Source organism: Poecilia formosa, unplaced genomic scaffold (genome assembly GCF_000485575.1).
Source record: "Poecilia formosa unplaced genomic scaffold, Poecilia_formosa-5.1.2 Scaffold360, whole genome shotgun sequence".
NCBI classification, from domain to species: Eukaryota; Metazoa; Chordata; class Actinopteri; order Cyprinodontiformes; family Poeciliidae; genus Poecilia; species Poecilia formosa.
The window spans coordinates 406,480-421,095 of record NW_006800299.1 but is presented as its reverse complement, the minus strand read 5'-3'; the positions used below and the strand labels follow the sequence as shown (position 1 = coordinate 421,095).

Genomic DNA, 14,616 nt, shown 5'->3' with positions numbered 1-14,616 from the left:
CAATTCAACTTTAAACCCGGCTCAACTTTAAACCCGGCTCAACTTTAAACCCGATTTGGCCTTAAGCCCGGTTCAACTTTAAACCCAATTCAACTTTAAACCCGGCTCAACTTTAAACCCGGCTCAACTTTAAACCCGATTCGGCCTTAAGCCTGGCTCAACTTTAAACCCGACTCAACTTTAATCCCGATTCAACTTTAAACCCGATTCGGCCTTAAACCCGACTCAACTTTAAACCCGATTCAACTTTAAACCCGATTCAACTTTAAACCCGGCTCAACTTTAAACCCGATTCGGCCTTAAGCCTGGCTCAACTTTAAACCCGGCTCAACTTTAAACACGATTCGGCCTTAAACCTGGCTCAACTTTAAACCCGACTCAACTTTAATCCCGATTCAACTTTAAACCCGATTCGGCCTTAAACCCGACTCAACTTTAAACCCGATTTAACTTTAAACCCGATTCAACTTTAAACCCGGCTCAACTTTAAACCCGACTCAACTTTAAACCCGGCTCAACTTTAAACCCGACTCAACTTTAATCCCGATTCAACTTTAAACCCGATTCGGCCTTAAACCCGGCTCAACTTTAAACCCGACTCAACTTTAAACCCGATTCGGCCATAAGCCTGGCTCAACTTTAAACCCGACTCAACTTTAAACCAGATTCAACGTTAAACCCGGCTCGACTTTAAACCCGACTCAACTTTAATCCAGACTCAACTTTAAACCCGACTCAACTTTAATCCAGACTCAACTTTAAACCCGATTCGACTTTAAACCCGACTCAACTTTAAACCCGATTCAACTTTAAACCCGACTCAACTTTAAACCCGGCTCAACTTTAAACCCGACTCAACTTTAATCCAGACTCGACTTTAAACCCGATTCGACTTTAAACCCGACTCAACTTTAAACCCGACTCAACTTTAAACCCGATTCAACTTTAAACCCGACTCAACTTTAATCCAGACTCAACTTTAAACCCGATTCGACTTTAAACCCGATTCGGCCATAAGCCTGGCTCAACTTTAAACCCGATTCGACTTTAAACCCGACTCAACTTTAAACCAGATTCAACGTTAAACCCGGCTCAACTTTAAACCCGACTCAACTTTAATCCAGACTCAACTTTAAACCCGATTCGACTTTAAACCCGACTCGACTTTAAACCCGATTCAACTTTAAACCCGATTCAACACCCAGATGCCATTTTATTTTTTAGCTTTCATTCACTAAAAACTTTATTTTTCAAAACAAAATGTTGCAGATATTTTCACACTTCATGAACTTTTTCACTTTCTCTCGTCAGAAATGACAGAAATTTTAATTTTCATTTCCTTTTTAAGCAAACAGGAATCTGAAAAGTGTGGCATGTTTGTGTTCAGGCACCCTGAGTCAGAACTTTGACTAGATCCGGCTCTGGCTGCTTGTCTTTGTTTACTTTAACATCTACAGACTGAAGCTGAAAATTTTCAATTCTCGCTACAGATTCTCAGTTTAATTTTGGTCTGGGCTTTGACTAGGCCATCCAGCTGCATGTCTAGGCGGTTTGTCCTGATTAAAGGTGAAACTCCAGCCCTGTCTCCTGCAGGTTTCCTTCCAGGTTTGTTCTGGATGTAGTTTCCCTGTCCAACAGCATGATGCTGCCACTACTGTGCTTCACAGTGTGGACGGTGCGTTTAAGGCATTTAGGTTTTCTAAACGTTGGTTCAGCTCCAGAAGTTCCTCTCTGCTGATTCTTACGCATATTGAAGTCTGAGACAAACGGCTGATTTGTCTGATAAATTGTTGAGCTTGTGGAACCGAAGCAGCTCCATGTTTTTGCCTTCGGGGCGGCGATGTCTCCACTTCATGAGCCTCATGTTTTCATGCAGCTGATTTCCTGCCTGGAGGCCAAACAGCTACGGAAAGTCATCGACGTTTTAATAACAAGACAGTTATTTCTGCTAACATTTATTAATAACTCTAATGAAATATTAACAGATAATTTATAACAATAAAATAAGAACTGATATGTTTAGAAACTGGAACCAGGTTTATTTTGAAAAGTCAACGGAATCCTTTCAACATTTTTTAACAACAATGTGTGAGCTTTATTTTGAAGGGTTATAAACATTTGCAAAAGTCTGAACAGGCTTTTATTTTGAAAGGGCGACATAATCCCTTTTCCTGTAGTAATGTTATACCAGTTTATTCAAGAAATCACAAACTATGTAACATTTAGACTTTTATTTTGAAGAAGACATCTGAGCTTTATTTCCATTCAGATGGTTTTATTTTGAAAGGGCCAGTTGTTTTCTGTGTTGCCAGCAGTTTGAGGCCTGTGTTGCTCTGACGTGCAGCGATGATTTTAATAATAATAAAACAGATTGTGTCACGTTGCGACGCAGAACAAGCAGAGGAGATGTTTGTTTGGAAAAATGTAATAAAAGGATCTGGGAGCCGCAGCTGGACGGCCGATTTTCCTCTGTGGAAACAGCCGGCATGGAAACACACTGAGTGTGTGTGTGTGTGTGTGTGTGTGTGTGTGTGTGTGTGTGTGTGCTCCCTGACAGACATGAAGAAGAAAAACAGAGTCACAATTTTTTCTTGCCTCACTCCTGGTGGACTGGATCAGGAAGACGGCTCGGAAAAACCCGCCTATCAGCCCGGTTCTGTTTGGTTCTGTTCCATTCAGTTCAGTTCTGTTTGGTGTCGCCACGTGTTCTGATCCGTTTGTTGTTGAATCACGTGACGACAAGCGGAACCTTTTTATTTCCAAACCCGTTTTTCTGCAGGCTGAACATCCTTCAGTTTTCTGGAACCTAACCTGAGAGTTTTATTTTGAAAGGCCAACAGAATCTCCACTTCCTGTCTGGTTTCGGTCCATTCGTAACATGGAACCTCAGTTTGTTGTAATCCATCATTTGCAAGCTTTTACTTTGAAGAAAGTTTTATTTATTTATTTAATCTTCTAAAATATTTCAATCACTAAATTATTTATAACATGCTTTTATTGTGAAAAGGCAACACAATCTCAATTTAGGGCAACACAATCCCTTTTAGTTTGTGAATTTAGAGCTATTTAAGTCAATGATAGGAAAGATTTAGACTTTCATTTTGAAGAGCACATTTGAACTTTGCAATTTTTCAAATTAAAATAAATATATTTTGATTTTCAACATAGAACCTGCAATAAAATTTTAGACTTAAAATAAATAAGTTTAAAAAAATTACATTTATTTTGAAGGGTATCTTGCAGATTTATTTTGAAAAGCTGACAAACATCTTTTATTCTTAGTTTGTCACATCAATCCCTGTAATGTAAGCAATAAAACATTAAAGGCTTTTATTTTGAAATGTCAATGGTTTATGAGGAACATGCAAGAATCAACTCGATTATATTGACAGACTTATTTTGAAAGCTGTTTTTTTTTTTATTTACTTGAGTCGTTCTTTTATTTTGAAAGACCAAATTTCTTATTTTGATTGCAGGTTTATGCCTTTGCTGCTATGGCAGACATTAATAATAAATCATAAAGGAAAAGTTCTGGAAAGTTGTTTCTGACCACACACACCTTCTGCATCTCAGCACAGCGTCGCATCCTGAGCTGCATTATTTACATGAATCAGCGTGGCGGCACCTGGACGCCGCTCTGATCACTTCCTGTCCGCTGGTCGTTTCTTCCCCTCGGCTCTTTGGTTTCTGGACGGAGGGAAGATGCAGGAGATCTGAAAGAGGAGAGACTTTATTGATTGATTAGAATATAATCAGCATCTGGACTGATCAGCTGATCACTTCAATCTGAGGATAATAATGTTTTATCACTGATGACACTTTAAGCTGAAACTATAAGATTCTACATATTAAATCTGAATGTTTTTCACTTTATTATATTTGCTTACATCTTGGTGCATCATGTGACTTTTAGTTTTATTTTACACCACGATGCATCCAATACTTTCCAATACTTTCCAATACTTTCCATTACTTTGAAGTTTTCTTAATTTTACGCCGTGGTGAGCTTTGTTAGTTTGCATTTCTGTTTTTTTCTCTACTAAACTTAGTTTTACTGGATTCGTTGGTTCCGTGGTTTTGTTATTTTATGGTATTTTCTGTTACTTTGCATTTCTTTGGGATTTTTTACTTTATTTTTCTTGATTTTATTTTACAGCATTGCTCTCTGCAGTACTTTGTGATTCTTTATTGCTGCTTTACGTTACTTTGCTGTTATTTACGTTTGTGATTGTTGGAGATTTTAATGTTTATTTCATGTTAAAAAGGCTCACAGATTGATAGTAAACAGTAAATGAATGGAAGCGCAGCTCTTCACACCCAGGCTGCCACTTCCTCCATGCATCCTGAGCAGAAACACAAATACATCCACAGTATGAATGTGCAAAAATAACCATCTATAATTACACACTGTACTCACAGAAAGCCTGTAAAGACACATTTTACCGATGGAAATACCCGCCTGCTAACATTTAGCTGCTGCTTTCTTCCTCAGGGGAAACTTTTTGTTTTCTATCGTCTGTAAAAAATATTAATCGTTGAATCATTTCAGTTTTTATCTGAAGCTGAAAATGAATTTCTGTTTTCTGGCAGGATGGTGCCATAAGGACACTTCCTGTCGGGACTAACAGCGCCGCAGGCGGGAAGCAGCAGGTGAGTCCAGCCCGCCGTAGTCACTGTGTAGCAGCGGTTCTGGTTCTGGACCGGTTCTGGGTCCTGTTGGGAAAGCACACGGAGCCAGGAGTGTGGCATTAAGTCAAACTGTTCAAACACCTGAACACATCGACCGCTTTAGGAGAAATCCTGACTTTACCACGTTTTGCCCTGTGGATGCCCCCAGACGACTGGGGTGGGGGTAGTAAGGGAGTGGTGGGGGCATTAGGGGATGCTGGGTGTTCCCTTCGCTCTGCGTTTCAACATGAACCAACGCTGCAGGAATGTTCCTCACTCAGTTAAAAATAGAGGATTCGTTTCAGTGAAACACTAAATTAGAAGCTTTCAGTTACAACCCGACTAACCGGGTCCTTCAGGCATGTGGAGGACACCTATACAGGGTTTAGGTACTGATGGACGGACGGTTTTCTTTTTGTTGGTTCTGTTCTGTTTCTTGTCTTCATCAGACTTGTAACTGTTTTTATTATTAGTCTGTGTTGGTTCTGATGGACCGGGCCTGGGTCGATGATCTAGTTAAGATGTTCTGAGCCAGTTCTGCACTTTGCCTGATTAAAACAAGGCATCTGGTTTGGAAAACTAAAAGATGGTCGGTAAGAACAGCAGGATTTATTTAAAATGTTTCTGTATTTATCCAAGTTTAATAAATAAATTAGTTTTAAAAAGCAGTTATTAAAAGACAAATAATTTCCAGTGTAAAAAGATTTTGATATTTGTAATAAAAGAAAAAAGTAGAATAGAAAGATCTTGTATTGTCTCTCAGTGGTTAAATTCATTGACTGTGAAAAAATAAATGAATATAGAGACTGCACCATTATTTAAAATATGATATTTACTCCAATTAAATTAATCAGCTAATTAATTTTGCTCTAATTAATCAGCATTAACCAACTGCTGGCCACCGAACTGGAGTCTGTGGGGCCACACAATATCAGCGTAGGGGCCACAAATGGCCCGTGCCCCTCAGTTTGGACACATTTATTTGAAACTAATTCACAAATAAGGACATGTTGTAATTATATGCAGAAAAATATATTTATATTTATCATATTTTTTCTCTAGTATTTCCTATGAACGGATGATAAACAGACGCGTTGGTATTTTTCTAGCAGCTCAAAGCTAAAAATAAAACTAGCTGCCGGGCGAAGAAAGCCGGCCCCGGCAGAGAGATCACCGGCTGTCAGCGGCTCGCGTCCCTGCCGAGGCTGGGAAACGAGCCGCTGCTTTCAGCACCCCGCCAGCTGAGCGCAGACCGACGGCGGATAAAAACGGACCTCCGACCTGCTCCGCGTCTCGCCGCTAATGCTGCTAATGTTCCCGCCGTTCAGGGTCACAGCTTCCGGGAGTTTCCCCTCGATCTGCCCAGAAATGTGGCGACCCTTCCCCTACAGGGACATCAAACTACGGAAGAGATTGGAAATAAATTCAGGATCGATATCTGGTTATAACCATACCTGTGAAGTCTCACGTTTTTTCTGGGAAACTACCGTATTTTACCTCCCTCTCCCGCCGTGCTCCCGTATTAGCATTTCCCCCCAGCACCGCTCTCATAGTAGCACCGGGCGGCGACATTTCCTGTCATATACATAACTTCTTCATGTGGTTTCCATGATGAGGGGGTGAGTCTGAAAACATTTCTCCTGCTGCTAGCATCTGCTTGTTCTAAATGAAAATCAGCCTTTCTTCTTTGACTTCCCATGATTCACTTCCTGCCACTGAGCCCCCTGGTGGTTGAAGAAAAATCCACAGAAAAGCTGCACTGGGCTAGAAGCTGCATGGTTCAAAGGGTGGGGCTTATAAAATACAGTAGTTTACATGTTTAGCTACAAACTAAAGACTTATTTAGCAAATTTAACATGCAGTTGCCATTAGTTTGCATGCAGTTGTTAGCTAAATAATTAGCTTGGAGCCAAATATTTCTTCTTTAAACTAAATATTTAGCTTCAGGCTAAATGTTTAGCTAGCAACTACGTGCAAGCTAATGGCAAACATTCAACCTAGCTTGGAGCTAAATATTTAGCTTGGTAGCAATATATTTAGCTGGCTAACTAAATTTGGAGCTAAATGTTTTATATCTTGTTGTAAAGATATGCTAAATCTGTCAAACTTAACGTTTGGACAAGTTTTTCTCCTAAATATTATGAAAAAGTTTCTTGTAACCACGCCAACCAACTTTTGGACTTGACTAAGTTTCCCTTAAAAACTTTGTGAGTGCGGCTTATGGTGAGGTGCGCTCTGTAGTCCGGAAAATAGTAAATATTTAGCTCCAAGCTAAACGTTTAGCTTGCGACTACATAAAAACTTATACGAAACAAGTAAACTACATGTTTAGCTAAATAAACTGTTTAGTTTGGAGATAAATATTTATTTTGCAAATTAAATATTTAGCTTGCTAGTTAAGTACTTAGCTAGCAAGCTAAATATTTGGGCTCACTCCACGTATTCAGCTTCCTAACTATTTAGTTGGTAAACCAAATATGAAAAAAATGAAAATATGACTTTAAACCATGAACCCCTACAGACTAAATAACCCAGATTGTTTCTGATCATTTTGACTGTAACTGTGTAGAAACAGGAATCTATAAACAGCATCTGAGTCCTAAAAGTCAGAAAAAGTGATTTTATGGTGTTCATTTCAGCCTGTAATAATCCTATAATAATCCCCTACCACCAAAACCACATCAGCCTGAGCCTGTAACTGTGTGGTTTCATTTTTCCGTTAAGTAAGGAGGATATTTGTGATATAAAACTGTAAAACATGCAGCAGTTTGAGTCAGAGGAGACGAGCTCCAGATAGGTTGAAGAAGAAGTCGCAGCAGGAGCCGTTCGGATAAATTATGGTGATCTTGAAAGCAGCAGAAGTCATTAAGTGATGATTACATTCAGACTGTGGAGGATTTCCAGAGTATGTGTGTGAATGGAGAATGTGCTAACCTCTCCAGGTTTTATTCAGAGGCTAAAAAATGTCCAGTTGCTGAGTTTCCATGCTTTTATTTTGAAATCTGAGAAACTTTGTTTTCGTCTCTTCAGTTTAAACTCAAGCCTTCGTCGTTGGCTTGACTATCACTGCTGCATTGCCAGAGCAATAAAATGCATGACCACTGAAGGCATGTGAGAGTGTGTGTGAGAGTGTGTGTGTGAGTGTGTGTGTGTGTGTTGATGTATTTCCCATCAGTGCTGGTCATCTCTACCCAGCCCCTTCCCAGAATCCTCCACTGACTCACTTGAATCAAACTGCGAGTCAGCTGTTTGAGTGAAGCCAATCAGCAGCGCCGCCGCCTCGTCGTGTTCTTTAAATGGGTCGGGACATTCCGTACGGTCACACCTGTGGAGGTATTCACAACCTGCAGAACCGGAAGAACCGCCGGGTTTATGGGCCAATGCGTTCGGGATTAAAGCTTAAAGAGAAGCAGCTGCAGGACGGAAACATCCTGCCAGATGTGCCGCGTAGAGAGGGAGTCCTGCCACGGTCCAAACGGACCGGGCCAGCAGCACCTGATGCAGGAGGCCTGGTCTCGGTTCTGGCTCGGTTCTGGCTCATCAGAACCGCATCAGAGGCATTCCGGGTCCCAGAAGGAGACTTGATGTTCTCATCAGACGTGTCCAGAAGGTCCAGTTCAGTCTCAGGTTTCCATAACGAAGCTGAACTCATTCTATTGGATGGTTCTGATGGAACTGGACCCAGAGAAGGACTAATCTGGGCCTGGACAGGGTTCTGCAGAACACATGGATAGAACCTGCATCTTAAGAAATGGAAAAGAAAGGAAGGATGCAGACGAGCAAGTTTTAAATCATACAAGACATTTTTACATTTTTATGTGAAGTTGTACAAATTTACAACTTTGCTGTAAATTTGTATGAAGTGGTTTGCAATTGTGGGAAACGCTAACTACAACGTTAGCTGCGCTAACTACGTTAGCTGCGCTAACTACAACATTAGCTGCGCTAACTACAACGTTAGCTGCGCTAACTACAACGTTAGCTGTGCTAACTACAACGTTAGCTGTGCTAACTACGTTAGCTGTGCTAACCCTGCTGCACTAATAAACATCAACACTGTATTTAGCAGAAGCTAATGCTAAGCCACGACTATAGCCATCTAATTACTTGAAGAATTCCTGACAGTCGATAACCACAAACTTCCACACAGATGCTGAACTTCATCCAACTGAAAGTTTATAAAACCGTCTAATAAATTAGCGGTTTAAAATTTATAGCTCCTCTATCAGCGGATGTTCCTGTGGTTAATGTTGTCTTAATGAGACGCCGGATAACGTATCAGAATGACCCATGTTGTGTCCAGATGTGTAAAATATACTGCCCCTCCCCAACGTGTTGCTGCTCACTGTTGAAACAACATTTTCCCTCACTTTAAGAAAAACAAACAAGCTGTTATTTCTGGAGGTATTTACAAAAAACAACCCAAAAGATTTACCAAGAACTCTAAAAGCAGAGGCTGTCATTAAGCTAGCCTGCAGCTCGGCTCCGTTCGCTAATCCTGAACATGCTAACGCTAGCAGCATGTGACTAAAGGTGATTCCTGGCTTCAGGAAGCGCCGCTGCACGTAGCAACACTGTGACGCAATGCTGTGGTTTTCTCCTGTCGCCTGGAGGAGGCGCTGCTCTCAGACCGGCTCACCTGTCTGACGCACCGACACAAAACTTCGCCTGCATCTGAAAAACACTTTTTAATACTTTATACTTTTTCTGTAACTATTCTGACTTACGGAATGATTCATTCCAAAGTTTTATAACTGCATTACTTTCAGTATTTCATCTAAAGTATTATTAACCAGCTGGAGGAAGATTCAGCCAATCACAGGACAGCAACACAGTGCCTGAAGACGACGAGGAGGCTAGGAGACTAGGAGGCTTGGAGGCTAGGAGACTAGGAGGCTAGGAGACTCGGAGGCTAGGAGACTAGGAGGTTTGGAGGCTAGGAGACTAGGAGGCTAGGTTTTGTTCAAAGTGAGCTTCAGAAAGGCTGAGAAGGGAAAAGTGAGTTTGAGTGCAGGAAGGCTGAGTTCCTGGAAGGAAGGAAGGAGACAAAGAAGGAAAAGAAATGTTCTGGTTCTGGTCCTGACTCTGGTTCTGGCTCTGGCTCCGGTTTGGACCGGGCCCAGCAGAACCTCGAGGCGTTTGGGCCTTAATGACTCGTTCGTGTCCGCCCGGTGCAGGAAGAGCCTTCGGGCTTCCGTAGCTCCGGAAGTTACGAGCCGTACTTGAAGGCAGCGCGCCGTCTGCTGTCTCCCTGAGCGCTATCATTCTCCCGTTCGGCTTCCTGCCCATAAATATTTGAGCAGCCCCATTAGGGCGAGGTAATGTGAAAACCCTGGTCCACGCACACACCCACGGCGCCGCCATCGCGGCCTGTCGCGGCGCGAGCCCCCGGAGCTAACGGCTAATTAAGAGTGAAACAGGTTTAACGAGTTTAGACTGTTCATTAAGGCAGAAAGCTGATTAATTAACAGCGGAGGGAGAGACTTCGTTAATGAGTCGTGTGATTAATTAAGTCTACGGCTGACAGAAACGTAACTTTAAATGGGAAAAGGTGAAGAATGATCCGAATCAGGAGGAACAGGAGAGGAAAACGGGAACGATGAGGGAAAAGTTCAACCGAAACGGTCGAGAAAACTAGAAATCAGCTACAGGAGAAAGTGAATATTCATGAATTATTCTGTGGCTTTAGTCAGTGAGCCGCAGCAGGTTTCAGGGTGAAGCAGCGAAACGCCACCAGCTTGACCAGAGCAGAGGAAGAGCAGGCGGCCGGGGACTGAACGAACCGAGGAAAGGAACCGTTTCTTCACGCGGTTCACTTCTTCTGGGTTTCACCTTCATTAACATCCGGGTCTGTGTCTGGTACGTTCTGATCCGAAACCCCAAAGATGATGAACGTCTTGGTCTGAGTGGACAAAACAACCGACCCGTTACCGCTACGCGGTTACCACGGCAACCGGACCAGAGCTCAGCTCCAGCACCGACCCGACCCAGAACTGAACGCTCCAGCTGCTCACATGCAAACAATCGGGCGAGGAAATGCAAAGCGCGATGCAAAGCAGCAGCAGGTTTACAGACCAAACCTGGAGAAAGTTCAGGAAGGAAAAACTCCGGCTGCGTTTCTGGACGTCTGCAGGTTAAAACTGTAATTGGAGGGAGAGGAGAGACGGGGCAGGAATAATAAATGTGAGTAAAGAAACGGGATGACGAGGCGTGGAGGGGAAGCAGGTGCTGCTGACAGCGCCGTCCTCTGTTTCCATGGTAACGCTGAGAGGCGAACGCTTCCTGTCTGACTCCAAACCCTGGACAAAAACATCAGTTTATTACATGAGCGCAACGGTTCCCTTCAAAATAAAACTCATTATTCTGATGGCTCAAACAAAACGCCATTTATTTTAAATTCCTTCTGATTCACGTCTTAGAAAAATATGAGAATCATTTTTAATCTGGTGATGCTGGAGGAACTGCATCTATCTGTGATACGTCTACGCTGCCAGCAGCAGAAACAGTAGATATGAAATAAAATGTTTTTCCTCAAACAGCTGATGCTGTTTCCTCCTCCATGAAAATGTTGTCATTTTGTAGCGACTGGATTTGATCAGACCTGCAACAAACAGAACTGAGTTTAAACGAGTCGAAGTTTGATGGGATGAGCTGAACGCAGAGAAACAATAAAGAAACGGAGGAATAAAGAAACGGAGGAATAAAGAAACGGAGGAATAACGAGCCGTTTACAGTGAATCACTGAAACAGTAATTACTCCAGATATCAAACATCAGAACCTACAAATTTATTTTTCCTTTATTTTTTTCCTTCGTTGAATTTTTCTTTTTCTTGTTTTTCTCTTTTAAATATTTGTTTCTTTTTTGATCTGCCAATTAAAAATGTTATCGTAAAACTTCAGCCAGCAACAACGAAGCTCCAGATGCGTTTAAACTTTCAGTTTTAAATTCAGTTTGAATTGTTGATGGATTTAGTCCTTAGATCAGTTTCTCCAAATTCTAAAACAAAATCTAAATCAGAGAATTAAAGGTTGAACTGAAGCTCTCGTCATCCGTTGCTCTCGGTTACTGAAGGCGTATTAACCTCCTGTCTTCATGTTAGTACTGTAGAAATATTTATGTAAATATTTGATGCTGCTGGTTCTTCTGTGGCTCAAAGCTGAAAGTTTGGAAACCTCTGATCCAAATGACCGGAAATATTAGTCAAATGAGCAGCAGGACGAACAGAGCAGCTACAGACCGAGGAGGAAGCGTGCATCAGCTGCAGCCATGCAAATCAGCGCCGTGAGGCTTCCTGCAGGACCGGGTCGGACCGGGCCGAGCCGGACCGGAACCGGCTGACAGTGGCTCCATTTACCAGAAGGAAATTATCCTTCCAAAAATAACTTTCTGCCTCCTTTGGAATATTCCCTCCATTCTGGACAGAAAAGCAAAGACGAAGCGAATCGTTTCTCGTTTCTCCAGGCGTTCCCCAGGGCGGAGCTCTCGGCCCACTGCCTCAGGTTATATACATAAAGGGTTTGCCATATTCACGCCCTGCCAGGTCAACGCTCATCAAACTGTTTTACATCATGGTTTAATAAGTGACATAGTTTTAAAGCTTTTATTTATGTTAATATTTAAAGATTCAGATCTAAAGTTTAAATGACATAAAATAAATGAAGTGAAATATTTTTTCTGCTGCATTGAATATTTTATAAACATATTCATCAAATCTGGAAACTTTTAGACAAATCAGAGACCGGCTGCAGACATGGATTTGTTTCCTCTAAATCAGAGATTTCAAACCTCAAAAAGTATTTAAAAGTTTTTAAACTTATCTGCTCAAAAATAAACTAAAAAAATAAACATTAAATGACTGCAGAAGCAAAACATGAAAAGTTCAGCAGACAGTTTCTGACTCTGGAGTTTGTTGTTTCCTTGTTTAGCTGAGTGTTTGGAACACTGACTGCTACAGGAGATCTTTGCTGCCGTCACCATCAACAACCACGAAAAATTCAATTAAGTTACAACATTTAGTTTCTCTCTGGGATCAATAAAGTCATTCTGGATTTGAATCGAGTTGCATTGCGACTGAGGGGCCGCGCAGAATGCTTCAGGGGGCCACAAATGGCCCCCGGGCTGCTCTTTGCACACCCCTACCCTGAGAGCTGTTGTATGTTTTGGTTCTGGATGAGTCTGAGCTCCGCGGATCAGAGCTGGACGCATTTCCCGGATTTTCACCGTTAGTTTCCTGGTTTTCTGCTGCCTGACGTCAGGAATGTTTTTCTGTTTGGTTTTTCGTTTCCTGGAAGCAGAAATTCTTCCGACTTTTTCCCGCCATCGTTTTCTCCATCCTCATCAGATTCCCTGGCAGCTGCTGCAGCCGTGCATCTGCCGCTACTGTATTGTCTGTAAACATCTGGTTTCCATGGAGACGGGGTGTCATGACCTGGGATGTCTGGGTGGCGTGTTGAGGCCTGCGCTCAGAAATGCAGGATGCAGACGGAGAATCTGTTCAGGAGAAACCAGGAGAGACGCAGCAGGAGACGCTGCAGGCTGCAGCAGGAGACGCTGCAGGCTGCAGCAGGAGAAGCAGCATGAAGCTGCATCTCCTGCTGCAGCTTCAAGCTGCGTCTCCTGCTGCAGCTTCATGCTGCGTCTCCTGCTGCAGCTTCATGCTGCGTCTCCTGCTGCAGCTTCATGCTGCGTCTCCTGCTGCAGCTTCATGCTGCATCTCCTGCATCTCCTGGTGCCTCTGAGCCGAAGCTGCTCCGGTTTTTGGGTGAGTTTGTGGTTTTCTTTGTGCTGCTGCCATCTGTGCTGCTGGAGGTTCGGTTCGTGTTGCGATGTTCGTCACGGCAGCGCTGCAGACGCGCAGACCCACACCTCCCACCTGCCGGCTGCGCCGCGGATGTAACGGCGCGGGGGCGGGCGCCGAGTGTGTGTGTGTGTGTGTGAGTAGCGGGTGTTTGGGACAGTAGTCATTCAGCCGGCCGCCCCCATTGTGTCAGGAATAAACTGCAGCTTGCACACACACACCTAAACACACACTGTTGCTCCGCTGCAGGAGAGGAAGAGGAGAGTTTCTCCTTCGTTCTTCATCCATTTTCTGCTTCTTTAAACTCACTGATAAAATGTTTTACTTCCTTTAAATTTGACCAATTTCTCCAATTTTTCTCTATTCTTACTGTCATTTTACCAGAAATCAAAATAAATATTCATACTTGCTTCATATTTTATTTATATTTTTAGTTAATAAGTCAGAAGTTGGTCCGTTTCTCATCCTCGTCTCAGTTTAAATGAATAAATCAGTTGTTGACGAACATTGATTGATTTTTAATCTGCTGTTTGGATCAGAACCAGCTGGAGGTTCTGGTTCTGATCGGACCGAAGCTCACTGCTCCACATGTTGATGTTTGTGATGGTAGGTAGAGTCTGGAGGTTGTCATGGAAACCTGGTGGATAATTGTTTCTTCTTCAGAGGCATGTTCTCTTGTTTTTCCCATGTTGGGAAATTATTCATAAACAGAAACTTTCAAAATTTATTTTTCTTCTTTAAACATTTCCAGTTTTTCTCTATAAGTTAATTTTTTTTTACTTATTTTCTGCCAGAATCTTTTATTTGTTTTTCTCTGGAGCTCATAATTTGTTTTAGACCAAACGTTCTGCAATTTTATGAGTTTCTGTGAATTTTTTTATTTTTTCTGCATATTTAGTTTTTTTTGTTAGTGTTTCTCTGCGTGTTTTCCCGTGTTTCTCTGTGTTTCTCTGTGTGTTTCTCTGTGTTTCTCTGTGTGTTTCTCTGTGTTTCTCTGCGTGTTTTCCCAGTTTTTCTGCGTGTTTCTCTGTGTGTTTCTCTGTGTTTCTCTGCGTGTTTTCCCTGTTTTTCTGCGTGTTTCTCTGTGTGTTTCTCTGTGTTTCTCTGCGTGTTTTCCCTGTTTTTCTGCGTGTTTCTCTGTGTGTTTCT

At 42.3% G+C, this 14,616-nt stretch overlaps 1 protein-coding gene across 1 annotated transcript in view; it reads left to right on the top strand.

Moving 5' to 3' along the window:
- Positions 1 to 14,616, top strand: part of hivep2a (HIVEP zinc finger 2a) — a 53,806-nt gene that overhangs the window by 4,494 nt on the left and 34,696 nt on the right. Inside the window, exon 2 of the mRNA XM_007574770.2 lies at positions 4,591 to 4,650. The gene's annotated coding sequence lies outside the window, so the exon portion shown is untranslated. The remainder of the gene's footprint in view (positions 1 to 4,590; positions 4,651 to 14,616) is intronic.